The 25,270-nt window shown below is 39.0% G+C and overlaps 1 long non-coding RNA gene across 1 annotated transcript in view; it reads right to left on the bottom strand.

The window, feature by feature from the left end:
* Positions 1-243: 243 nt before the first annotated feature.
* Positions 244-25,270, bottom strand: part of LOC130166598 (uncharacterized) — a 30,703-nt gene continuing 5,676 nt past the window's right edge. The window contains exon 3 of the long non-coding RNA XR_008827168.1: positions 244-638. This is a non-coding gene — a long non-coding RNA (uncharacterized LOC130166598). The remainder of the gene's footprint in view (positions 639-25,270) is intronic.

The raw sequence follows: 25,270 nt of genomic DNA, 5'->3' as shown, positions 1-25,270 counted from the left end.
TTAGTTAATATGGTTCTGCTCTGAGCACACTTGAATTTATCAGCCAGCAGGATTCACGGCTCCTGCTCATGTGGCTGATTTTCAACATATGATGAAGACAGAAAGAACACTTGTTCCTGAGACGGTGAGCAGAAGTAATGCCAGCTCTGTAATGAATACCTGTATTTATTCCTCTTCCACTGTTGGCGAGAGACATCTTCACTGACATATTGTGCATTACAGAAACAATAAGGGGAGACAGAACACAGAAATGAGCACATTTGTTATTGCATAAGCCGCACTCACCTCCACACAATACTGCTGCACATGAAGCTCAAAGAACAGGTTGTACTGGAAGGAAACTTTTAATTTCTTTCATAGGAAGAAATGATGGAAATAACATTTTACAAGAAAATAGTGCTACTTTGTTAGCGGATGCAAATGGAAATCATTGCTGGATAAAGCAAACTAACCTTGAATGAAGGTTAATGTTTTATAGATGGGATAGATATATTCTGTTTTATGACTGTTTTTCACTCACTCACGTATGTTTTATCATCATCATCACATTACCTACAAGGATCCGTTGATTAGGTCCTATCCCGGCATGATGAGAGTAGTCTGCAGGTATCATTCTCCTGGTCATCATCATGTTTGTGCTGTAAGCATTACATAGTAGGTGTTTTCAGTTATACTGGTTAATTAGACCTCTTATCTGCCCATCTTCAACCAAGCTTTGCGGGGATTAGCCCCCATTTCATGGCGGATATTTTGACCTACCGAAGCAGGAAAAGCAGTGGTGTAAAGACGACTATTGATGGAGTCATTAAATTAATTCCTACAAGAAAATGTCTGGAGGAGCCAAGAAGAGCAACTAAGTGTAAACACCTGTGTGGGTTGACTGTGGGTTTCTAGGGCCTTTAATAACCAAGTTTGAGGGAGCCTGTTTTGTTGTCTGTGTGTGTGTGTGTGTGTGTGTGTGTGTGTGTGTGTGTGTGTGTGTGTGTGTGCGCCCACGTACATATCTTTCTATGGTTGTGAAGAAATTGAATAAAAACCATCGTTGTGAGGACAATTAACTTCAAAGGGCTTTTGAGGATTAAGACTTGGTTTTAGGATTACATTTAGGTTTAGGTTAAAGTTAGAGTAAAGGGCTAGGGAATGCATTATGTCAACAAGTCTCCCACAGCGAATCAAGAAATGTGTATGTGTGTGTAAATGTCTTTCTATGGTTGTGAGGACCATCACTGTGGAGACATTGGCATTGTGGGGACAATTAACAATGAATGTTCCCACAGTGAAACAAGAATATGTGCATGCACATGCAATATTGGAAATTCCTGATATCGCCAACCACAAATTCAATGATTTGATGTGATAGAAAGAAAAAGTTGATTTTACAGGTAAGAGCACTGTAAATATGTTGAATTTCCATATACAAATATACATATAAAATAAGAACATACCTAAAGATTATATGTGAAACCTATTAGAAATTGGAACAATTTCATATATTGACATATACATATGTCTAGCCCATATAGATATGTATGTTTATGTATGTACGCTAATATTGTAGACAAACATATTCATCCCAAAGGCTGTCGATATATGTTGATATTATATGTAGTGGGTTCCAAAAATCTGAGACCATTTTACCACAATGGGAAGATAGACATGTTTAAAATGAATGACAAATTAATAAGAAAAAACATATTTAAGCATATAGGATTTTAATATGTATGTTGTTTTAATAACCTTGCATATATAAATGAAATATATATGGTTAACATTTATGGTAGCAACATACCATTTAAAAATGAGTGATTTAGTGGGCACTGATTTAGTTAATGTGGTAGCTTAAGAAACATATGAAGAGTAAAAGATCCAAAAGAAAAAGTTGTTCAAAAGCTAATGAAAACTCTTTAAAGAATAATTTCTTATAAATTGACTTTTAATTTAGTTTTTCTTTGACATTTTCTTAAACATGACTTGTTGCTTTCAAAAACCAAACTCAAGGATAAACCTGGCTGTAATGAGACAGTAGTAGCTGAGACACGCTGAGAAAATCTGGGTGATCTGTGTGAATAATATATGTACTCCCCTCTGTCAACAACGACCAACAACATGCCTTTTGTGCAAAGCACTTAAGGACAACGTCTGTCTGTCTTTTAGGTATAAAGTCATGTTTTTCTCTCCTCGTAGAAAAAAAAAGCAATTTGCCACTGATCATTCTTTAAAAGTAGGAAAACAACTTCTACAGCCTTGACAACTGTCTCAGCTGGATAGGCCATTACAGCAAAGCAGCAAACACGAGACAGTTTTTCCTTTTAGCGTTCATATCACTGCGCACATTTTTGTCAGTCAACTGACAAAGAGAGGGATGAAGTGGAAGTTTTTTTTGCAGAGATGTATTCTATCAGAAACACACAAACTTTTGTCACGTTCATGTTTGTGTATATTTAAAACTCTGTTAGACAGGACAGCTCAGTCTGACAACACAGTACAAGAGCAGCAGGATGTGGTTACACTCTGGCACTTCCCTGATCTAAGTAGCTGTTAAGTACATCAACGTGAAAAATAATGCTGCTGAAAAAGCCTTTACCTGCTCATCAAATCTCTGTTCAAGGCAAAAAAAGTTGTCAAGCTTTTACTAATCTTGTTTAGGCAGACAGAGATGAAAGTCAGCCATCAATAAACTGCAACGGCAACAGACTGAGCAGCACCAGTGATGGACGATAATGTTCTTTGAGAGTCAACCTTTAAACGTGTTTGGTGTTGCTTCAAACAAGGATAAACTATAGACATTACTGATAACCATTAGTTGAAAGCCTGGTGACTCAAAGCAATTTTATTTGAAGATATGTAATTTTGTTTTGTAAGTGTAAAGCCGTTCATGAGGAGTGCACTTAACAGGATAAATGTCACTCCAAGCACTCCTATTATTATACTGGTAAACAGTCACTCCACACCACTAACATCAGCCACAACTGCTAAACTTTCAACTGTTTTTGTCACAAAAACATGAGAACGATAAGACTCAGTCCTGATTCCCAGCAACATACCACTTTCTGATAGCAACAACTGAAACAGGAGTGTGACAGAGTTAGAGAGGGGTGGATGAGTATGTGCTGTCAGATGAAAGAAGGAAAAGATGAAACTTTGAATGGTTTTAGTAGAAATGGTTTGATGCAGAATATACAAAATGGCGACACAGGGTGTAAAAGTTGTGAATACTGAAGTTTGTGTCACGGGCTCATAATAAACTTAAATGAAAACTCTTTAAAAAAATTAACTGTTATCCAGATTAACACAGAAAACTTAGTTCACACAGTGAAGTTCGAACTTTAGTCCAACACATTGTGAATCATTTATATTTGTTCCTGTGAGTGTCGGATGTTTGACAGGAAGAGTGTTACATAATGCAGCACTGATTTGAAGATACACAGTGACATAATGACAGATGAGAGACTTCAACAAAACCAAATGTTTTAAGATCAGCTCTAAAAATATGTTGTAGGCTGAGAATGAGCTCCTCTTGTTACCAAGTCTGTACTGAACATAGTTTATAGATGTTGAGGATTTGTTGCACATTCCTATCCGTCACTCTTCTTTATTCTAGCTGATACTGTCATCTGGTTACTACAATGTGAAATGACCAAGATTACACACTAAATCATTAAATCACCACATTAATGCCCAGAAATGGCGCATTCAACAAACATTGCATTGTGTCATTGTCAGCATATACCACGGACAGCTCCCAGACAGACCTGAAGCACCCAGGATCAGCACCTTGGACAGCAGCCATCAAACACTTTGGTGCTGGATGGCCATAGGGGCCTGAGCTGTACTTTGATACTTTCCCAGTATTAATGTAGAACCTCGACCTGCTTTATAATCAAACAACACATGGACATCTACCTATGCAATATGGGACTTTTAATGTATGTGTACATTCTTCAAGCAGAATCATAAAGACTCGGAATAAGCAGGTCATTTTCAGTTAAGATTAAACAATTTCATTTTGTGTGGACATGTTCACTCTAATTTGTGTCACCTATAGAGCAAGGGTCCGGTTGTGTCTTTCTCTGTTTTTCTACCACCACTTGAATCAACTTTGTTGACTGAACTACATTCAGTTTGAACACCCCCAAAGAGCAAAACATGCTCTGGTGCTTTCTGTGTGCAGAAAAAGAATAATGGAGCGGAGAAAGCTAAAGCTGGACCATTAGAGAGACTAAATGTCATTAGAGTTGGGTTGGTCTTCACTATACTGTAATCCTAGCCTCAGCCGCAGTTCTAATTACTGAAATACTAGTGTGGGAGAGATAATGAGATAGCAAGAGGGATGGTGAAGTGCTGGTGCGGCATGTGGTGCTTATTGGAGGACAATGAGGGAGGAAAACAGAAGAGAGAACAGCAAGTAGAAGAGAAATAAGGATGAGCAGAACGTATATAGTGACAGCTGGAGGAAGATGAGGAAGGGGGGGGGTGATACAGAGAGGGAGAGGTGGAACAATATGTAGACATCAGTTAGAGGCAAAATGGAAATGACAGGAAGAAAGAGAAGGGCAAAAAAAGAGAGAATACAGTAAAGGACATTTGATAGGAAAGTAAAGGTAGCAGGTCAAAGAAAGAGATGGAAGAAAGAGGAAGGTAAAGCATGTAGAGAGGGCGCAGTTACCAGCAGTGAAGCCATCCATCATTCCTGCCGCGGATTTCTCAGGGGACCACATCTTATTATAGAGCATGTGTGTATTATGTGCATCATGTGTGATACAGACTTCATTATATGCTCCCTCTACCATGTGTGTCAGTACACTCTGCGTTACTATCTCGCTTGATGATAAAGTCTCTCCGCAGATGACACTGATGACAAATTCCTTTACGTTTGTTGTGATGGCTGATAAAACAGATTCAGATGGTTTGGTTTTTTTTTTCCCGTCCAGCAGGACGGGTATATTTAATTCTCCAGCTCAGTGAAGCGCCCTGCTGGATCAACAGACCAGGATGCACACTGCACTATACAGTATGCCTGTAACGTTGAAGGGTTTACATCTGGCATTCGCTCCCTCCCCTTCCTCTCATCATTTCCACCCCCCAAAAATGTAAGTTGTTTTTTTTTTCCTTTTTTTTTTCTTTGCAGTTTAATCTGCAGTGAAGTAATCTCTACAAACTTTCCCACCCTCAGAACGAGTGTGACGCCCTCACTCATTTTGCAGATAAAACACAAAGCAGAGAGGATGAGAGGGATGAGTCTTGCATGGCTAATGTAATAAGATGCTATTTTGCTGAGTATCCAAAATGGGCCCAGATAGAGGCAGACCCTTAGAGTTTAAAAGCCCCCGTGCAAATGGGGTTCATCTGTATTGACATTAGCGTCATCAAAAGGCTAATTCAGCTATGGAGCTAGAGCATCGCCACGTGCAGAAGGTAATACAGACAACACAGTTAGCCAAAGAATGTGACTATAATTACACACACAAGTGCACAAATCTCTTTTGATCTCTTTCACATGAGGTGGAAATTATTCAAAGTAATTACAGTCCATATCATGAGAAAGAGAAAGAGATGAGAACTTCCTTAAGGTGAGCTTATATGCAGCAGTTATTATATCAAATTACAGCTCAAATACAATAATGGAATAAGGATATTAAATTAAAATGCATACACAGGATTGCTTTGCAAAATCCCCCCCCCCCCCATGTGGATGGCAGCCATAGGTTAAATCCATAATACCATATAATCAACTGTAGCGTATATTTTAAATAGATTTTTTCTCAGCTGTAAATTTGCCTTCTAAGGTGGGTTCTGGTTCACATTTGGCTCGTTAATTCTGGACACCCATCCATAGCTTTAATTAAATTACACACTTATTAAAACACAAACAAAACACTGCTTAGTTTCGCTGTGTATAAATTAGAGTCTGGCTAATAAAAGATTATTACAGCCTGAGTTCAGGGTTCATATTGTAGAAAGTTATAGGTTTAGATCCACTGGAACAACTTCCCTATAGTAAAGTTCACTTCTCTCACTTCATGTGATTGAGTACATCAACACTGCAAAAAACTACCACTCGTTAGCATTAAAAATTTACTCTTTTTGGGAGGGGAAATTGCAGAGAATATTCATTATGATCATAACTGCCACACTCAAACCTCACATGTGAAGCACAAGTTTTCTCAGAGGAGATGTGTTCATCTGCATCATGAGTCTATTTAATTAGGACCATGGAGATTTCTCATTAGCGTGAGAATCAAAGGTTTTTTTTTTTAATGCGAGACCTGGGGGGCCAGATGTGTAGAATATAAAATATGTATATGCACAAAAAGTAGCCTATATAATTACCCAGTCTCCACATAAAAAAAAAAAACCCTCAAATATGTGTGATATAGTGAAGTGACAAAGAGAGGAAGAATGTTAAGGAGAAAATGGGGGATATTCAAAGCAGTGGTTCCCAAACTGGTGATTGGAGTTATGAGACGAATCCAACAGGTTGTGACATTATTATGGGGGTAAGAAGCACAAACATTTTGTTTGTGAGTGGCCAGCAATAACCTGTATTGTATATAAGAAAGGTGTGTATTCAATTTTCCTGATATGTCCTGATAATGTTCTGTTATGTTGTTTCAAAAAACAGTTAGGCTAAAACTGTTAGCCAGCCTAATGCTAAGCTTCTCTGAATGAATATGTATACATTTAAGTTTGAAAATTTGGATAGTGAAATATAAAATGTATAAGTGAATTATGAATTGTGAATTAATGTATTTGTCTTTTCATTTGTGTTTTTTATATTTGTATTTGTTTTTTGTTTCTTGTAATGTTTTTCTTTTATGTTACCCGTCTACGGACTACTGATGTGAATTAGCCTTTTTCCTACTCATACAGTACTTATCATGTTTACATTGTGTATTTTATACTGATGTACATTAACATGCATTGTCCCCGTATAAATAAACAAATAATCATTTAAAAAACTTCCAACTCAAACTCAACTCTTCCAAGTCAAACAGCATCAAACAATCAAAGCAGGTTCAAAAACCAAAAAAGGATAGATATCAAATCATTCTTATTATAAATTAAAAATTCGCATTTTCATTTCTTAGCCTGTGCCAGCAGAAACTTAAACAGTATGTAAATAAGAAAGTCACTGAACTACTCCATTTACTTCTGGGTTAATTAGTGCTAGTGTTCATGTGTAAAGCACATGCATGTGTGCACATGGAGCCATGCATATGCTTATGTACATTATGCGCCTGTTGTTCAGGTGACTGGTCTCATTTCACACCCATGAGTATTAACGTGACTGATTAGCTACAGAGAATTAATCAAACTAACAAGCTGTGGAAATCCTGGGTGGCAGCCTGACACATCAGTCATCTGAAGGACACACTTCAGCGAGGTCCACGGAGACACGGAGCTGCCAGAGTCACAAGAAAGATCATCAACAGTTTTTCAAATGTGTACGTACATGTTAGCTATGCATGATCCTGATAGTGTAAATGTACCCGTGAAACATTGTTAACAGTGATATAGCAGCGTAAAAACACTGATACTGTGCATGTTTAAATCTCCTCTGTTATTAAAGAACAGTGTTAATACTTTATAGTATTTTTGCACTTTCTTCTGTGTGGCCGAGTGTGATGCAGCTGACAAATGCACACAATGCACATGGAACAAATGTTGATAGATGTGACGTTTAAAACAGTGCGATCAGCATGTGATACGCTTGAGAGGAAGCTAACAAGCAGATCGATGCAGAAATGTTCAATAAGGCTTTTTGATCACCTGATCGCCCATTCGTCTTACTTTTGACCCCTCGTTCATCACAGCCTCAGCTCGTTACCACTCAGGCCAAAAACGCTTTAACCAACCAGCCAAGAGTAAATTATCGTCAGTGCAACATTTTTCCAGTTGCCACTTGATGCCCGCTGAGGAGTTTCCATGCTTCTCCCCCCGAGCACTCTTTAAAAGACCATCAACCGCAGTCTACTGGTGACCACGCCATGGGGAAGTGAGAGGTGACAAATACACACAAACACACACACTTGCACAAGCACACAGACTCACAATTTGTTGTTGTATAACAAAGCTATTGATTAAAAAAAGCTATGTGACCACATTTAACAAGTTGCTCCAACTGATCTACAACGAGAGTATGTCAGCAGGGAGGAACTGCAGGGTCTTTGATGCTTTTATGTCACCAGACTGCAGTTTCCATCAGTGGCTGTATCCCGGTCACTGTTACACTAAGAGGACTGATACTTGTAAGGAGAGACTGGGCCAACACATCTCGCTGTAACACTCAGGTCATGAAAATTTCTACGTCCTGTCAAATCCTCTACATGTACATGTTGGATGTGGAGAACACAATGAAAACAGAAATAAAAAATGTAGATAATTGATTTTTCACAAGTTAGAATTGCAAGCCAACTAGTGGCAAATCTAATTAAAGATATCTACAATTTATTTCTCACTGGTCACAATATTAATTCTTGAAATCAACAATGAATGTCTTACTAGTGGAAATGTCCATTGTAGACATCCGTAACTTAAGTATAACTACTCAACTTTTACCATTGACTTCCATTCAGTAAAATACTTCTAATGGCTTACACAAGGTATTTTGTGTGAGTAAAACTGAATGTAAACACAACTTTTGTATGTTTAAAGTCGACAGAGCGCCTTTTTTAAACACTATCCAAAGTCTTTAAATGAAGTGAAAAGTGTCCATATTTCTCATGATTGAAGGAACCAAGACATAGCTATTGACAATATTGAATAAAAAAAAAAGAAATAAAATACAGAGAGCAGTAAAGTTTATAGGTGTGTCATTAAATTTTTAATGTTTAAAGTTAGATTTTGTCATGCTTGACCTTCTTTAGCTTGTAATCTACTGTACATCTATTTCTACATGATGATGAAACTCTACCATATGTTAAGGGTGGGAAATGTAAGAACGGAGACTAATATGTAAGCCTTCCCATACAGTAAAGCAGTGTAAGAAATTTAAAAGGCATTCGCTTAATATTATCATTATTATTATTACACTGTAATGTGCAAAGAAGTAAAGCCTACAAGCCCTGTCTCCCAAACAGGGTTTAAGCCTCTCCCTAGACTACAGAAAAAATAGTATGGAGAAATCCATTTAAAAAAATAATCCTTGAAATAAGATTGGGCTTAATCCTTGTCTGGAAACCATCCTGAACTATCCTGAGCATAATCCAGCCCAGGCAATTTACGGTGTTGGTAGTATAGAAATATATGTGATGTTGTCTATTCAGTGTCTTCTTATAGTGAGGGGTAGGGACACTAAATATTGTTGCTCGTTTCTTTTTACTCCTGCTCCCGTAAGAACTCGTGCTCCTTTTTTTATTTCCTAAAAACCACAAAGGCTGAAATGAAAGTTTAGTGGTTAATCTTTTTCTGTTATTATCAAATGCTCTTGGATAGTGATCGATCTCACCATTCAGGACAAAAACAACCTCAAACATGATAGGAATTACCTCCATTACTCTCCTACACATGACAGTTATTGTTGATGGCCCCATATTGTGTTAGTCACCAGATTAGGTACTGTGGCAGCCCTCGCTGATATTGTCCAACTTTTATCTCTTCGTCTGCCCTCGAGGGCTTGAACTCAGACATTCCTTCCAACACACACGTTTAGTTTCCAGCTCAATAACTACACTAACAACTCTCTCTGTTCCCTCATGGTGCTTCTGTTTGTTTTATTCGCCTTTAGCTATTGATTGTGTTTCACTCCTGTTGCCATCTGGGAGTGGACAGATATGATGTCTGTTTGTCCCAAGCTGTTATCTGCTGCTAATATTAGGTCACTTTTAATAAGCTGTGGATAACAAAACAAAAACTAAATTAATGGTGATCTGCTGTTACTCTCAATTATGTGAGTTTGGATAAGTGAGTAGGATTCTAATCAAGGATCATAATGTACTTTGTTTAAGTCGTTTATCGTCCTCGGTTTCTGTATCTGCTGCTAATTCTTCGCCCTTTACTACCATCTTTCCACAAGCCATGTCCCCCTGTGCTGTCTGTCCTTTTAAATAAGCAATTTAATGGTGTGATTCACAGAGTTTAGTCAGATAATGTGGTCGTTTCCGTATAAAAGTCACCCCAGGTCTCATTATGTGTCCTCGAAATCTACATTTGCTCTGTGTAGAGGGGCTCCAGGTTGAATTTCTTCGATAATGAAGAGTCTCATGGAGAGTCTCTGGTTTCCAGCTTGGAAGGTAGATCACTAAAATAGACAGTCTTCTCAAATTATACAGAGGAAATCTTTTCTTAATGGATGCCTTTATCCAAACCACTTTAAAGTATCCACCCACAGCTACTGTGCAAACATGTCACTTGGGAGTGAACGTGACAAATGCACAAATGACACTCTGCTGAAGCAACTTCCAACCAGAAGGTTTGTGTTTGAGAGTAAATAACAAGTGTGGTTCCTCCTGTCAGACATGTGAAAGGACTGTTGAGTTGTACTGAGAAGCTTCCAGATGTAAACATGTGTAAACGTGAGGGAAAGTGTTTCTGGGAAAATAGCAAGACAACACTGCTCTGTTTTGTCATGGCACGGTTTCAGATGGTTAGATGGCATGTTATGCAGGCAGTTGGCAAAGGAATGGGAAGGTCTGGTGCTCATGTAAAGTTGGGTGTCATCGGCATAGCCATCAAAGCTGATGAAGCAAAAGTAAACTTGGAAATACAAAAGACTATGAGATAAGCTGTGTGTGTAGTTGACATTTTGGCAAAGGGTGGTGTTAAAGGGGTAAGACCCTTCACACTTATTCAGTGGAGCTACGCTGTACTTCACATGCCCCAATAATGTGAACTCAGAGCCACAACTGCTTTAGTCAAGGTAAAAACAAGGTTCTGATGCCAGAGTTGATACTATTAACATCAAGCAGGCGCAGTAATCTTCTCATATTAGTAATACCCATCTAGCAAAGCTGTCCCACTGCAAACCTTGTGCTCACTACAACAGGCTGTCTCTGATCAACAAGTGAAACAGAGAATGCGAGGAGGACTACGTCACTGCAGTATCCCTCTAATCAGTAGGAACGATAAACTTTCCAATCGTTGCTGTTTATCACAAAGTGAATAAAAGAATGTGAAAATCATTTACTTTGGGCTGATAGCGCTCAACACATCCATCTATCATTGTGGCAGTGCTATCAACAGCTAAAAGTCTAATGTTGGCCGATAAAGCAATTCCTAACTCTGACAGGACCACTCTTTATTTGTGCCGATCCACCTTACAGTTATACTTCTGTACTTCTTATTTATTCTGCACATAATTGGCCGACAGCTTTCTTTCAATTCTTTGTCAAAGTGACAAAATTAAGGAGAATTTTCAAAGGCTGCTGGTACAAGATCAAAAGTGACAAAATCCCTAAAGACTCACTAAATCAGACAGACTTGTCCTCAGGGGATGATACATATGTTCAAGTTCCTGGCAATTTGGCCAGTAGTTGTTGAGCTATCGGCTATAGAAGTGTTTGATGATCCACCAGCTTTGAAACGCTAAGACCAGACCATAAGTGGGGTAAACAACCTCATCGACAGAGAAGAGGTAATGGACAACTCTAGAGAACCCCCAACTATTTGTAGATGATATGGGTGATTCTAGGGAAAGATGTTGCTGGTGGCAAACAAATTTAAGGCTAGGCAACTAAAACACTTGGTTAAGGTTAGGGAAAAGTCAGTTATGGTTAAACAGAAGTGATCATTGACTGTATGTTTTTGGCACAAACTCTGGCTTCCTCCATGAAAGTTGATCACCTTACTTTCCCCCATCCACCTCTTCGACACCCTTACTACTACACCATACCTTTCAGACAATGAGATTCGATGGCAAAATATTAACACATAGAAGTTTCATAAAGCAGCTGTACAGACTGGGACTCTTTTCTCCAGGGTTTTGTAATATTGGGATTTCAGGCTTTGTTTAAGTTCCATCACTATTGCAGATCTCACAGCATGACTCCTCATGTCTGGGCGTTGGTTTAAGAAAAAAGAGCCGAGTTCCCCTCATTACCTGAAATCTCCTGTCAGCCTCCCTTCCAGTCTCTCTCTCTCTCTCTCTCTCTCCCTTTGTCTCTCTTTCTGTCTCTGTCTATATTCTCTTGTATTTCTGTCTTATCTATCCATCTACATCAGCACCGGCCGACTAAGGGAAATGTTCCCTCTTTTCCTTCGCTCATTTTCCCTTCCATCCTTCTCCCTGCTGTTTCTCCTCCTTTTTCAATGTGGCCCTGGCATCAATAATTCACAGACCCCTACAGAGTAAACCGCCTGGTGGACTTGATTAAACATGAGAGAGAGAGAGAGACAGAAAGACAGAGAGAGACGGAGAGAGATTGCAGAGGTGCGAAGAAGATGCAGGGGAGCGGTAATAATGACAAGGAAGATGAATCAATGTTTGAAACTTTGAGATGCACTAAATACAGAGTGGAGATATATGCAAGTGAGGAGAAATGAATACTGTGTGAACGTACACCTTCCTGTTCTTCAGTCCTTGTGAAAACCTTTTTTAGACCTTCAGACTCAAGACTTGTTTGTGAAGTCAGTCTGGCCAGACTTGACTTTTTGGTCAGACTAATGGATCAGATAGGGCAGTGAAAGCCACTGTTAATGGAAATATTTTTGGAGGATACAAATACAAGTGTGTGTGTGTGTGTGTGTGTGTGTGTTCCTCAGTACTTAACCCAGCCATCCAGAAAGCCCAATATTATCCCCATCACCAAGTGGGAGTGGGCAGCATAACTCAACCACCTCTGATTTACACAGCCTCACTAATGTACCTCCTTAGGTGAAAGGAGCTCCACATTAATATTGTGTCCTCTCTTTAAATTTGCCGCATCCTGTCCTTCTCCCTTTCCCATTCCCCAAGCAGTCACCCATGAAGGAGCCTGTATCCCAAATCCTGTGGTGATGTTCCTTTGCAGTTTGGCATTGATTATTTAAACAATGCATAAAAATGCTATGTCATAGATCTGTGTGAGATGCCCAAAGATTGGTCTTTTTTTGTGAATTTCAACACCCACAAGTCTTTCTTCTGTCACTAACATGTCATGTTATCCTGTGCAGGATGAGCCATGTCAGTGGTGTGACACTAAAATGAAAAATATTCATACATTTCATGAATAAATTATCAAACTTATCAATGTTGGAGATACATTTTCACCACTAACCCACATGGAATGACTGATGTTTTTCATTTTGCAGTGTTCCTTTTGGTTTATTTACACTAGACTATCTACTATACTGAATGTGGAACCAGATTTGGGACTAACTACTGAGTTGAGATCATGTTAATGTTATTTTCTAGAAAAAATGGCATTCTGTAGATTTATTTTAGATTGTTTTTTTTGCTTGTTTTAGACATTATATAAGCTCTTACATTACATAACTGCTCATTAGATGTTTGATAGCAATCAACCCAATTACTCCAATTAAATTCTTGGTATTACACATAAAACAAAAACAAATCAAAGTTGGCTGTTGCAAGAGAAAATAGGGTGTTGCTGACCTTTAACCTTTAGTCTGTTGCTGAACAGACTGTACATGAAGAGCTTCATTTTGCCAACAGAAATTTCAGTATTAGATGATAAGATTAGATCAGTGGGCCATGAAGTCAGAGCAGGCATGCAGGGAATCGCTTCAACTCTGAAACCACGGTCACATGACTTCAACATCACCACCGCTAAATTCCCAATTTGTAGTTTGATTTAGCGCTCACCTATTCCACAAAAGCCTTTCCTCTTAAAAAGTTAGTAGTAGTTTGCAAAAGCACAAGTATAAACACAACAAGACATGAGGTTTTCATGTTCAGCGTGACGATGTTTTAACAACGCCAACAACCGTAGTCTCATGTAGATACATGTACGAAACCACCATTTTTAAGAGACATAAAAGCTTAAAGAAATCATGACTTGGGTATTTATTGATGTATTTTATGTCGTAGAATCAAACTTGACAATGTCTTGACCTTGTGTTACCATAGACCGTATTTTAATCATCTAACCATAAACACATACACTTTGGGACGAGGGAACTTGAAGTGCTAAAATGCTAACCAATTTCTGGGATGTAGGACTCATTCCTGCAGCACTACATTAGCAAAAATTAAAAAACGATGAAGAATAAGGTGGTGACCAAGTGAAATGAGACTTGATAATCTATCTATTTATGTACGTCCTGTGTAGTAAGCACAGAATAATATAACCAAAGGATTACAAATTTGTTATCTAGCTAGTTAGCTAGGTGATTAGCTGCAAATCTCCTCTTCCTGTAACTGGACTCCTGCTCGGGCTCAAAGTTAGCAGACACAAAGTGGTTTTGTTTGAATGGGGATATAATGTGAAGACGTGATACTTGATGTTCCTAATTCTAAACAAGACCTACATGACATTTTTATGACACATTCTCAAATAAACAGTAAGAAGTGCACAAAGCAATGGTTGTTCAAGACATTTCAAAGTTTGATAGTTAATAATTCTGCTAAGACCCCAATGAATGTAGTTTAAAAGTCAATAAAAGTTGATTTAGAAAATGTGCTTTAAATATTTGAATACTCTGTGTAATGGGATTTGAATGGTTTGGTTTACAGACACACAATTAGTACATTTTTTTTAGTATTCCTTCCATGTTGTTGCAACCCGATTGCTATGAAAATAGGCCATACCGTCTGCAATGGCACGGATGATATATGCCCATCGAGACATGCCATACTCCTGTTAATGGAAGAGAAACCTTGTCTCTTGGAGCCTGGCAGCCGACATTAAATGTGGTTCTGATTTTGGATGATAGAAGACTCCATCACATAATGAGTGCTTTAAAACATACCACCTGCTTGGGAGGCTGGGAGGTGAGGCTGAGAGATTAATATTTATCTGTGGTGCCTTGAAAGTTGTGGCTCACGAATGAAAGTTATGTTTTCATGTAGTCTACCCCTCTGCTTCTCAAATTTGTGATAGCAACTGTTAATAATTCAAAGGTGAACAGGACTATGCAGACACACACACACACACACACACACACACACCAACATACTTCTTGTAAATTACTTGAAATGCGTCTGTATGATGGGATTAAACATCAGGCTCACTGTCTCAAACACACCATACAAGCAATTTACACAAATCTATTGTCACACACACACTAGCTTAGACTGTTGTGCACACTCTTACATGACTGTGAGACATCATTTCTCCTTAATGAGCGCTGCCAGTGCCTCGGGCTGCAGATATATATTAGCGTCATATTAGGAGGAAATGGAAAGAATTCACCCAAGGGGGCTGAGTGTTTCCATTTATTTATGGGCCCATGAGAATAGTAATATACTGTATCCGACATAGAAACCGGAATTTAGTGGCACTGAGCAGATGCTGAGGGCAGGTGCAGTGTGTGTTTCCCTGCATGGGCTTACATGTAGGTCTGTGCACATCTCCAGTTTGATGAAGTGCAGTCAAAAATAATTTTATGACATATGTATCCAGAGTTTCTCATGGAAAAATACGGGAACGTGAATATAGGTTAACTGAAGATGCTTTTTGTTCTTTCTTGCCCTTTTAATAATTTCTCACCCCCTCAGTTTTTTTTCTTGTGAGTGCTTGGAAGGTTTTGGTTTGGAAGCACTGATTTTAGAAGTATTTACATCTCATTTAGATAATTCACTTATAAGTGATACTTCAAAACAAGGTTAAACCATTAAGTAATACATGTAGAGAATCTGTGTATGTATTAGTATGGTTATTTGTGTGTTTTGTATTTTGGCCTGATTCATTATTGAATAGTCCCTGCAGCTATGGCCTCGACAGCGTATTGGTATGATTCATTCCCTCATCAATAATGAGTTTGTGAGGTCATCACTGCGTGCCATGCTGCAGGACTCCAGAGTCCTATTGATAACGGAGAGATGAAAGCTGTTTAATGAGGGTGGTAGGAAAGGGGGCATAAAGTCTGATATTATTCCTCTTTGTGGCAGAGGTAAAAAAAAAAAAAAGTGTATACATCCATAAAACATCACAGACTCACTGGACCAGGAGAGGTGGGGAAAGAGAGAAAAAAAAAATGAAGTTTTACATCTGAGTTCTGAAAGTTTTTAAGTTTTGAAATTCTCTCTCTAGTCGCTACAATTCTATGACTGTTTATCACAATGTTTAACCATAGGTTAGGTTGTATACAGGCTGATACAAGATTTTTTGAACAGGAAGAAGCCACTATGGGCATCACTTCAATGGACAACACTGCTTGATGTTTGTTTTTATGTTTTTTCGTGCCACATAGTGCTCGGTGATGTCAACCTGGTTTCAGCTACAGACAAAGAAAGTGGGACATATAATATTGAGTCATCAGCATATAGGTGCAAATGATCTCCATTCAAAATTTTTTAAATATGTATAATGTAGGATCACAAGTCTGTAACACTCCAAATTAAGTTGGGGGCAGCCATTTCCAAGAGGTCAGCGTGTTTGGGGGTGAAAGGTTGACGGTTCAAGTCCCTGGACTGGCAGAAAGAAATGTGGAATTGGGGGGAGTGAATGAACAGTGTTTGCCCATCCCTCAACATCCACGACTGAGGCGCTGTATCTCTTTTGTCAGAATAAACGGAGATCGCCTCCGGCAATATCCTGGTCTTGGCCTCATTGTCAAAACACAACGCTAGACACTAGCTGGTTACATACAGTATTACAAAGTTTAAAAAGGCAAAACCACTTGGGTAAGATTAGGAAAAAACAATGGAGATTATGACAAATTCAAGTACTGAATAGGAAACAGGTGCACTTGGATATTCAGGGCAGACACTTATCAGCAGATGATGAAGGTTAGAAACCCTTAAACAAAAAGAAGAAGAAGAAGAGGTAAGAATTACTGTTGGTCTAAACACACCAACTCTGGAGTAATAAAATGTCAATAGTTCATGCCCTCACATATACATGTATTATATTCAGCAAATAGGAAATGGCATCAGGCAAAAACCTGTGATCAGTAATTTTCTCATACGCAAATAGAGAGTCTGTCCTTCAGTTCAGTCCTCGTTCGTTCTGATATCTTAAAGTTACATTATGAACAAAGGATGTAATTTCAACCGGATTTCATGCAACAAGAAGCTGACAGCAAAGTCAAAACTTTCTGATGCAATGGCAATGGCATTTTAAAAAAAATTTCTCTGAGGTTTTGAAGGTTGTGTCAAATAAATGGAATCACAGGTTTTGAAGAACAAACAATGAGCATTTCTTCATAGGATGTTGACATGTGTCTATAAAAAAAAAAACAGACTGCACTGTCGAACAGACACTTGCTGTCGCCCTGGATGCTGACTGATATGACAGAACTCTGGCTCACAATCACACATTTTTCACTGCTTTTATTCCTGAACCTGTTTTATTAATGCTCTTTCAAAGCCATTCAACACAAATCTAAAATGTTCAAAATCCACACTGTGCTTTTGGTGCTTTTTTGATGGCAGTTGTGATTTCCTGAAGGGTACACTATGTCACCAGCTCATTATTTTTCCCCCGCCCCCATTGTTCAATCACTGCTCAGCCCCCAGACTGTTAACACTATGCTGTCCATCTCCACCACAATCTAGCACCTCTCGACCATGACAAGTTCACAGAAAACTACGTAGAGATCAGTCAAATTGAGCAAAGAGAAGCAGAAACTACAGATGGGTGTCCATTTATAGATCTCATATTTTGTTCTGGTTATCCAAGCGGGAACCTCTGGCGCTAAAAATGAAACCAATAAGGAAGTGCCAAAAAATTGCAGGGGATTGAATGGCCACTTGAGGCTGGCTCCAAAAGCAAGTCAATCCTTGTAGACTCCCATGTTAAAATGCCCAACTTTACAGCAGAAATAAACATGTTTACAGTCTTGTACAAGAAACAGTTTTGGTCTCTATAGCTGTAAGGGAGGTGAATTTTTATATAAACTAACTCCTTTCAATTTTATTAAGACTTAAAGTTATGCATAATGCATATATGCATTGAGGGCGTGGCCACTTTGAGTGACAGGTGGGTGAGCATGCAAACCGGCATGCAGCAAGGCCTCAGCTCCACCTCTTTGACCATTTTAGGATTAGCCGGGAGTTAGGCAGAGTCAGGCACTGCTGGCGGAGCAGCCCACTCTGAGCTTCAAAACCGCTCTTCAGAAACCTATGGGTGACGTCATGGAGGCTACATCCATCTTTATTTACAGTCTATGTGGTTGCCCAGGGTCTTTTAGTGTGTTGGATGGCACCAATAAATAAGAAGCTGGATGTTTGCAGTTGCTCTGAATCTTTTAATATGCCGTTTCTTGATCTTTCATCAAAGAAATGGATTGAGTAGGGTCAAAAAAATAAACATGGGCTCAGGGTAAAAAGTCACTGAAAGTTCATGAAATGTGTGTGAAATGGAAAATAAGGAGATAGATAAATAATAGATAATTTTCTCCACTGCAACTGGTGGTAAAATATGAACGGTGCTTGGGTGGAAAAAGTACAATAATGTCCTGTACCACCAGTTTCCAATATAGACCTCACAACTGAGTGGAGCGGCAGATTGCTCTATATTGAAAGAAAAAAAAAAAAAATCAGCCCACGGAGAATTGTACCTCCCCTCAGTAAAAACATGAATATCACAAAAAAACTGAATTTATAAAGATTTTAACTTCCCCACTCCTGAAAACCCCTGCAGGCAAAGAATTTAATCGAGCCAGGATATAACAACATGTGTCTGCCAACACACTGTTTCCTCTTACTAACTTGCCATCTTATCAAAGAATCCATTTTGTACACCACAGGGCCATTTTTGAAGTGTATGAAATCCATTCATATTTCAGATCTCAATACTTGAATAATGTTGACCTACACAGACTGAAAATGAGGTTTGACCAAAAAACCTGCCTTTTTGTGGTCTGTGTTGCATGAAGAAAACAACATGAAAATTCAGAAAGGAGAAAAGAAAATGTATTTATATTTAATTATCTGATCTAAAATATGTTTTTATTTTCAATATTTGTGGTAGCAAAATTTGATTCACCATTAAAGTCAACTTTGTAAACGTACTGCGACTCTGAGCTGACAGATTCTGAGGATAATGTGTCTCATGCAGAAGGTGAATAAAGGAAAATTAAAGAATAAATCACACTTGAAGCATCAAGTCACTTCCATATTTTGTTATCATCTAATGTGTTGCAGAGGATTGAGGAAGGATTTGATGGGATTTCCTTAGATTTTGAACATCTGAGGTCTTAAATTAGCAGTGTCACAGGAGGAGATTTTATTAAATAACCTGAACTAATTAATCCCTGATTTTTTAGTTATTTTTTTATTTTTGCCTTTATTTGATGGTTAACAGTGAAGTGGCAGACAAGAAACATGGGGAGAGAGAGAGAGAAGGGTAATAACATGCAACAGAAGTACACAGCTGGAGACATGGACTTAACAGGTATTAGGCATGCACTGTAACCATTCAGCTCCATTAACCTCTGATTCTGATGTAAAACAAGAAAAGTAAGTTCTGTGATGTGCCAAGTTTGAAAAGAGTCTCAACAAATTCCCTATGGAAAATGTAGTCCACACATGTATGACCTTGTTAAAGACATACTTAGCTTGTTGATCTTTGGTGACACATTGTCCAAAGTCTACAGCCATGGTAGCGGTAGCTGTATGGCTGTGACACACTCACAGTGACAACTCTAACATGCTTATGCTAAACTGATGTTTACCACGTTCAGTGTTCAGTTCACCCTTTAAAAGACCTAGCTCAAAGTTCAGTTCATACAGATGAAAATGAACTAGTTCACGTTCATTTTTTCCATTTTTTTTTTTAAATAGATAGGCCGATATTGTTTTTCAATAGAACCTCCTTCTACCCATCCATCATCAGCCCCACTTCCAACTAAATTAATTATTGTATACCACTGACATAGACATTAGTTAGATTTAAAATCCGTATATAAATATAATCCGTCTGAATCTTCACTTGTTTGTTCATAAAACTGCTTCAAATGCTCAAACAAACTGGCTTCAGCAGTAGTAGATGCGTTTGTACCGTCTGTACCGCTGGCACCAGCCAAGCTGAGCCTTGTCTATGGAGACGTTATGTGGCGTGTCGTAAAACTGACGTAAAACCTGAGTGGCTCACGTTCATGTTCATCATTTGTAAACTGATTCGTTCATTTCCATTAATGCCGTTCATTGAACGTGTGCATGCACAACACTGACCAAGTCAAAATTTCATAGTAATTCATGTAGCTGTTGAGACATTTCATTCAAAACCACAAATAATCGATATGGAGGCACAAGAGGAAACATCAGAGAATCTCTAAAGACAATTACAGATACATCCTCTGGGGAGCATGAGTATCTGAACGAGATTTCATTGTAACCCATCCAGTAGTTATTGAGCTCTTTCACTACAAAACAGAAAGGTCAACCCCATCATGGATCTAGACGTAAAGTCAGGGGATCACCAAAGTCATTTTGATTCACCTTCTGGGGACCATGAATGTCTGTCCAAAATACCATTGCAAAGCCTCCAGTTGTTGAGTTGTTTTATTAAAACCTAGAAATGTCAAGCGTATAATGGAAGCACAGGTGAAGTCAGGGGATCATTGGAAAGGTTTTATCCTCTAGGGTCCATGAATGTCTATTCAAAATATCATGGCAAACCTTCCATTTGTTGAGATATATCTGTCAAGCCCAAAGCAGTGGACCTAACCAGCTGATATCCCAAGAGTCAATCTGCCATGTCTTAAAATAATCCTTAACGCAGTCAATTACAGTTGGCAATGGGGGATTGTCATCATAAGAGGGCCTCTTGCACTCAAATACTGTAGATTTACAAAAGATTGAATTCAAAATGGATGTAGAGAAACATTCAATACAGTCTGAAAGCTGTAAAGCACTTGTTGGTGTAAGGAGCAAAATGTGCAAGTAAACCAAGCAAAACCAATCAATATCAAACATGAATTCTACATACAGTGGTCATCTGAAACATTCATGATGCGTTTTGAATTTTCCTCCGCAATCAATAAAGTAGCCCGACACTTACAATCTTCACAGCTGAAACAAGATTTATAGACAACTTTGATTGATGGCCTACAGTAAATGTTGAGTTCTTCCCATTGTTTGTTATTTCAATTAAACACAGCCAGAAAAAAAATCAATAGAGATAGTTAGAGAGCTTGGAATTAAAAGTCTGTTTTTGAATTAAATATAACTTCTGCTCTTCAATGTTGCTTTTTGAGACATCCAGTCAATATCAGAGAGGCACAGTGTCCTCTAAATGCAGGGAAAGGGTATCATTTATTTTCAAACAATGTTGAAGCATAATTTTTCTCTCAGATAATGGGGCCACTGTCACAACATACACACAGGCTGACACAGATTAAATTGAGGGAAGGATTGGTGGATTAGGATAAAGAGACAATCCTGTAACGATCTGGTCACGGGTTTGATCCCCTAAGGGAACTAATGAGTAAAAAAACAGCTATGAAATCTCTTCTACCTCTTGTTAAAGTGTCCTTTGGTGAAGCCTTACAATGCACACTCACTGGATAAGACTGTCAAATTAGAGAGACGGCTTTTGGAGACGCACTTAAAGTTTCACTGTGCAGCTTTTTACTGTGAGTTAGTGAAAGGAGCTACTAGCCCTGATCTGATCTGAGCCCAGATCAGACCCAACATTTGTCTCATTTTGATGAGCTGTTTTCCCTGACTTCAGGTAATTTGACCTGTGCCTGCTGTAATTTAAATTTAATATTTCATTTGGTTAAATCCTTTTTAAAAGGAGTACCCTAACAATTCAATATTTAACTTCCATAAAGTTGGGAAATTAGGCAAAGACTGATTTTAATTCAATTTTGAATTGAGCTATCCAGTTTTTTAGTTCTGGTCAGCAAAAATGGTTTATCATTTTACACCAAGCCAAGTCCAAAGAACACACACTTCAGTCACTACCACTCACAAAAAACAAATTATAAAGCACCTCTCATATAAAATGTAAAGGTGAAGAAGCTTCCACTGCATTATGCCATCAGGCCCCCTGACGCATTAATGAAGCACATCTGCCAAGCTGCTTTGCCAAGGCAGGTCTCAGCTAGTTGCCCAGTTATCACTCACCTCTCACATCTCGTCAGTGCCCACAGGGCCCGAGAGGTTCAACAGACCCCCGGGCAGTGCTTGTAGTCTAGGAAGGAGGTGATGGTACCCTGGGGTTTCCTCTCCAACCACAAACACTTGGGCCTTTGCTGGTAAACACAGTGACAACACAGAAGCCTGATAAGAAAAAAAGATACAACCCACAGAAATGTACGTGGATACTTTTACATTCATACAGTTCTTGGCCGGCGAGCAGATTGCGGGAGATTGGGGGTTTAGCGCCTTACCGAAGCACCTTCAAGGTCAGGAGAATAGAGAGGATCCACAGATAACTTAAATCTAAGGTATCACACTCATCATTTTTGAGCACAATGCCTCATCTCTGCATTGAATCAAACATTGCAAGATTATTTCTTTTGGGAATAATCTGAAGGAAATTGTTTTTAAATTCCCCGCAATCCCATAACAAGAAGTCACAGCTGATCTCTAAAAGGTACGTCAACAAAATCAAAAAAATATTCTGCATTAAGTCATCAGTTTTTGCCCTGGCACATTTTCTATTCTCAAATGTCTTCAAAGAATGTTTCTATGAACAATCTCAATTTTTACAGTTTTACAAATGGGAAGAAAGGAGCTGTTAGGAGCTGAAGAAATAAGACCAGAATGCAGGCAGACTGGCCATGGACCACCAGCTCTGTCAGTGTCTACACTGTCTCCATCAGTGTCATTTGAGCAGTCTGGTCTCAGTGGATAAGGCTGAATTTCTTTCCCAGTCTGACCACAGAGCCAATACTGGTCTGGATTTACCAAGATGGAGAGCCAGACGAGTGTCTAAAGGATTCCAGCTTGACTCAAGCTTGACTTTCTTTTCCTCAACGTGTAAGTAACTTGCTGACTGTGAAGGTACAAAGTATTGTCTATAAATTTATAGGCACCCCATTTCCAGATTTTGTGAACGCAACCAAAGCCCTGCTCTCGGTCAAATAGACACACAGACCTGCAGCTCTTTACACATCTATGACACAGAGGGCAGAGGAGAGAGGCGGAGATGGCGAAGTAACCCAGTCGCTACTTATTTATAGAGACCTGCCCTCACACACTGCACACAGAAACTGGCTGGGGGCTGCCCAAAGGTTGACACCCAGAAACATCCCAAACACAGCAAAATAAGCACATACAGGCAGAGGGCAGGGTCTCAGCAGATAAACTGCCACACACTTCTAGTGGGTCATAAGTGATGATTGAGCGGGATTATTTTTGTCTAAGTCTATAAACTGTCTGTCAGGAAAAATCCTGCATATTATACCTTAAGGGTAGCTTTAAAATAGATTGAAAAGTTTGTGCATGACCTTGAAAACTGCAGCTGACAAAACAATCTCACCATAAGTTCCACTAAGTTGTTGTTTTTTGACAGTTTTGACAGTATGACAGAATCTTCCTCAGTAGATAGATATGCCCATTTGTTATTCAGTAGTAGATGTTCAAATTTCCATAGTTTTTTTTTTGTTGAGACTTTTAAAAATGACTTTATGTCCATGTTGGCTTCTTAAAAATTGAGATTATTTACAATAGTTGTTGACAAGAATGGAAAGCATCTCTCAACACTATCAGGCATGAATGGATAACCAGATAGGCCTGCCAGGCTCAGGCTCAGGGGCCATCTAACACCCTTTCTTACACCCACCTCATGATGAAAGCAGCACAATCCAACCATGTGATCAAGGCTTGAAACTAGTGATTTTCACACACTGGCCCCTAAATCCGGTCACATAAACAAACCTGACTCATCATGGTCCGGGTATTTAAGGTGTGAAACTCTGGCTAACAGGCAGTGACACAGCAGTTTTGGGCTACAAACAATGCACGCCTCACAATCATGCCTCCAAAGTGAGCTTCATTTATTAATCGACATCCAAGCAGAAACAAACAGCAGCGGGCATTCACTATTGTCAGCAGAGTCGAGCGTGCATATTAGTGTGATTATTAATGACTCCTGAAGAGCTTGTCCCAGTCAGCAGTTTCCACACGTCACAGAGAGGAATGCTTGTGCAATTTACTCAGAGCTTTTATCCACTCATTCATATTTAGACTGATACAATACCTATATAATAACTGCTGTGCTGATGATACATAGCAGTTTAGTCGTCACAACTGATTGATGAAGTGTTTAGTCTTTTTAGTGGTTCATTAAATGTAACAAATATCTTATTTAACTTTCCACTGCTACCACTCATTTACAGCTCTTATCAGTCCTCACCTGCACCAAAGATGCAGTCAATCTGCATACTAAGGCTACGTCCACACTACTCTAAAAGACCACACTTATAGAGCTCTACATAAAGAGACCCCAGAATATATTGCAGATCTCCAAGACCCCCCCCCCCCCCCCTTCCCCATACACAAACACACACACTCACACACACACACCACAAGCTGTACTCTTATGTCGTCTACCCTGGGTCTTCTGAGCGTACCACAAACACACTTTAAGACCCAGGGTGATTGTGCCTTCCAGACAACAGCTCCTAAGCTCTGGAATATTCTTCCACTAAGTCTGAGATCCTTGGACTCTGTGCGACTAAAAACCCATCTGTTCAGACAGGCTTTTAGGTAGCATGTGGTATTCTATGCTTTCAACCAGTGTCCTATATCTGTTTTTACTGCTGTATATTTTATCTGGTGTTGTCCTTTTTGCTTTTATTTGATATATTTTGATTTTAATTCTTTCATTTGATTTTATTCGTTTGATTGTGAAGCACATTGTGACGTAGTGTCTATAAAATGTGCTATATAACTAAACGGTAGTTTGCTTGCTACTCCATCTCCGTCCAGCTCCGTATTAGAAATGATCTCCTTTCCATACTATCACAAGTGAAAAGGCGTATCACATGACCATTCACGGACACTGGGCATGCACATGCTGATGTAAACAGGAAGCTGATTGTCTACTCTGCAGCTGAGTAGTTACCGAAAATGCTACAAATGAGGAACAGCAGCTGTAGCATTAAAACGCAGAATTTAACTGCACATTAGCTGCTAGCAAAGACAACTAGGTCAGTAACGCTTGTATTTTGTGATACATGTTGCTTTCACCACTGGTAGTCGAAGGGATAAGACAATTCAGCGAGCAAACATGGGCGTCTACGTCATTGTTGCTAAAGGTTTAGATTTTTGCCC

The sequence above is a fragment of the Seriola aureovittata genome, chromosome 3, assembly GCF_021018895.1.
Source record: "Seriola aureovittata isolate HTS-2021-v1 ecotype China chromosome 3, ASM2101889v1, whole genome shotgun sequence".
Classification (NCBI taxonomy): Eukaryota; Metazoa; Chordata; class Actinopteri; order Carangiformes; family Carangidae; genus Seriola; species Seriola aureovittata.
The sequence above is the reverse complement of the archived record's forward strand: the minus strand, read 5'-3'. Positions and strand labels throughout refer to the sequence as shown.